This window comes from Balaenoptera musculus, chromosome 5, assembly GCF_009873245.2.
Source record: "Balaenoptera musculus isolate JJ_BM4_2016_0621 chromosome 5, mBalMus1.pri.v3, whole genome shotgun sequence".
Classification (NCBI taxonomy): domain Eukaryota; kingdom Metazoa; phylum Chordata; class Mammalia; order Artiodactyla; family Balaenopteridae; genus Balaenoptera; species Balaenoptera musculus.
In genome coordinates, this window is record NC_045789.1 from 101,161,641 (window position 1) to 101,165,229 (window position 3,589).

The following is a 3,589-nucleotide window of genomic DNA, read 5'->3' on the forward strand; positions in this document are numbered from 1 at the left end:
TGGTCCCATGAACGTTTTCTTCTCTTCCACAGTCTGGAAGCAGCCATGGCCAAATTTGGCGATGGTATCTATAAACTTGTGGTCAGTCTTCTCCAGGGCCCTCCATTTGGTCTGTGCCAGCAACTACTAGCGCAGGGTGAGCACTTGCTTCTCGGTTCCCACCATGCAGCCTTTGAGCATGATAAACTAATTGGTCACTTCACTGTAGTGGACGAAGCCACCCTGGGAAGGTGCAAGGCCATTGGGTCAGCACAGATCCAGCATGGGGCTGGAGACAGGTCTGACAACACATGAGCCACTCCCACCCCCCGCACCCCCAGATTCTGGTGGTCCCAGCCACCCGACCAGAGCTGTTCTCAGAAGGAAGACAGCAAGGAATACTTCCACAGTCTGACTCTGACACTAGGCCCCGCAATCATTCAGGAACCTCATTACTGAAAGGGAAAACAAACTTAAAAATAAAGTTGGAGAATTAACCATTTCTAATGAAGTGTAGGCTTAGAATAAATATATAGTTCAATGGAATGAAATTGAGAATCCAGAATTAAATCTTTACATTTATACTCAATTGATTCTCAACAAAGGTGCAGAAAAATTTAATGGAGAAAGAACAGTCTTTCCAACAGTTGGTTCTAGGACACACGCAAAGGAATAAAGTTAGACTCCTACCTCACAACATACACAAAAATTAATGCGAAATTTAGTATAACCCCAAATGAAAGAGCAACAACCATAGAATTATTAAAACAAAACAAAAGTGTAACTCCTCATGACTTTGTTAAGCTAATTTTTTAGATACTACACCAAAAGCAAGAGCATTAAATGAAAAAAATAAATTGCGTATCATCAAAATTTAAAACTTTTGTGATGCAAATAATACCATCAAAAAGTGAAAAGGCAACCCACAGAATGGGAGAAAATATTTACAAATCATGTCTGATAAGGGACTCTTAGGTAGAATATATATATAAAAAAAATTCCTATAGCTCAATAAGAAAAAGACAAGAAAAGAATTTAGAAATGGGAATGAATATGAATAGTTATTTTTCCAAAGAATATATCAGATATCAAATAACTACATGAAAATATTATGTAAATTGTGTTATCTAAAAATGAATAAACAGAAACCTCAGTTAAAAGAGTGAAGCGGCCAGAAGGGGGAGCTCTCATGTACTATTGACAATGATAGCACAGCTCAACCGGAAGAAGAAAGATTTCCTTCTCTTGCCTGGCAAGAGCTCAGCCAATGAGAGACTGTCACAACTCAGCCAATGAAAAGCCATTATATTTCAAATTCTCAATTCTTCCAATATACTCTGTTTGCTATAGGCCTCCCAACTTTATTTTTCCCTCCTTTTACTTTTTTTTTTTTTTTTTTTACTTTTTATTTTTTGGCCATGCCATGAGGCATGCGGGATCTTAGTTCTCCAACCAGGGATCGAACCCGTGCCCCCTGCAGTGGAAGCGTGGAGTATTAACCACTGGACCACCAGTGAAGTCCCCCTTTTTCCCTCTTTTAATGAGTTTTCCTCTCCTTGTTGCAGAGGACTTGCATGTGGCTCATGATTGTTGTAGATCCCATGTGGCAATTCTTTGCCAATCCTGAATAAACCCATTTTTGCTTGAGAAATAACTGGCAGTGTTTTTGTTGTACATCAACAGTTACTGAAGATGCAAATCAAAACAATAGATACCACTTCACACCAACTGGCTAACTATAGACAAAAGGACATGTTATCGAGTGTTGGTAAGGATGTGGAAGAACTGGAATCCTCAGGCATTGCTGCTGGGAATGTAAAATGGTGCAGCCACTTTGAAAAATATTTGGCAGTTCTTCAAAATGTTATACATAGGTACTATATGACCCAGCAATTCCCTCCTGGGTATAGACCCAAGAGAAGAAAACAAATGTCTACATAAAACCTTGCACCCACTGTTTATAGTAACATTATTTATAATAGTCAGAAAGTAGAAACAACCCAAATGTCCATCAACTGATGAATAGGTAAATAAAATGCGGTATATTCATTTAGTGAAATATTATTTGGCAATAACAAGAAATAACACACTAATACATGCTATAACATAGATGAACCTTGAAAAAATTATGCTAAGTGAAAGCAGTCACAAAATACCACATATTGGAATATTCCATTTCTACAAAATGCCCAAATCTATAAAGACAGAAAGTAGATGAATGGTTGCCTAGGGCTGAGGAGGAGGGAATGGGAAATGACTGTAAATGGGTGTGGAATGTGTTTTAGAAGGGACAAAAACGTTCCAAAATTAGATTGTGGTAATGGTTGCAGAGTGCTGTGTATATACTAACACATGTTGAATGATATACTTTAAATAGGTGAATTGTATAATATATAAATTATAATTCAATAAAACTGTTTTTAAAAAGTTGTAATGAGTGGCTAAAATGGGTCATAGATCTTAATGAAAAGTGACAGATAAGCAGTACAATCTCATTAACAATACAGTACAGCTTAGTCATTAAGAATAAATTAACCAAATGCAACAGTCTGGCAAACTTCTAACACATTGACATTCTTTCATCCCTCAAGTTTCATTTAACTCAAGTCCCACTTCCCCCATGAAGTCTCCAGTTGCTTGCCCCTGCAGAGATAATTTTTCTTCCCATGTTGCCTAAGACTCATCTTTTACATACTCAAAGCATCGTACCCCATATTGATCTGTCTATCTCCCCACTAGGTGGGACTCAATCTTTCCACATGCAGTTCTGGTTCACTTGTATCCACCAAAAACATAGTAGTTTCTTAGTAAACGGTTGTGCAAAAACGGGCCACTAGTGGTAGAAAATTTGTGTTCAATCAGCTACAGCTAGACAGAAGATAGGCTTTGCTTCATGTACACAATGTTTAGTAAAATAAACTATATTGATATTATTTCTACATAAAATCCAGATTCCTAGACTTTTGAAAATTTGCAGAAAATCAGACCTCTATTTCTTCACGTTAACACTCAACTGAATGTTCACTGTTATCGCCACAATGTTATGACCCCCACCACTCCTGTCTACACACCTGGCCATTTAAATGTATTTATAGTTCCTGCCTCACATTTAATTATGTGATTTCTGTGTTAACCAGTCAAGTATTAATCAGCTTTCAGTGGAGAAGTAATTCTGTTTTGTTTTACTGAAATGACCTCAGAACTAAGACTGGCATTAGAATGGGCCCAGAGTTCCCCGATGACCTACAATTGGGATAAGCGGATGACTCGTCAGAACATGCATACCTTCTTTTATGCATGCCAATATCACGGCAGTAAAGGGTACCTTCCACTGTGGTTACCAAATAATGTTGTAAATAATTTAGCTTATTTTTTTCACCTTAGTAAAATTCCCATGAAGTGTTTTGGTATTTGGTTTTGGTTTGTGTGTGTTTGTTTCAGTGCTCTGTGGGTTCTGCTGGGAAGTCCAGAAAATTTTCCCCAGGAGGTGGGCTCCCTCGAAGACCATTCTCCATTCACCAGTTCCTGTTCTTCAAGCTGACTCATTCCCTTACTGCCACTGCACCTGTGATTCAACCACCTTGAATGAAGAAAGATAAGAAAATTGATC

General features: G+C 38.0%; 1 non-coding gene across 1 annotated transcript; it reads right to left on the bottom strand.

The window, feature by feature from the left end:
* Positions 1-349: 349 nt before the first annotated feature.
* Positions 350-443, bottom strand: LOC118896219. Its single transcript, XR_005020128.1, has one exon. It is a non-coding gene; the product is annotated as a small nucleolar RNA U83B (small nucleolar RNA).
* Between the last annotated feature and the right edge of the window lie 3,146 nt (positions 444-3,589).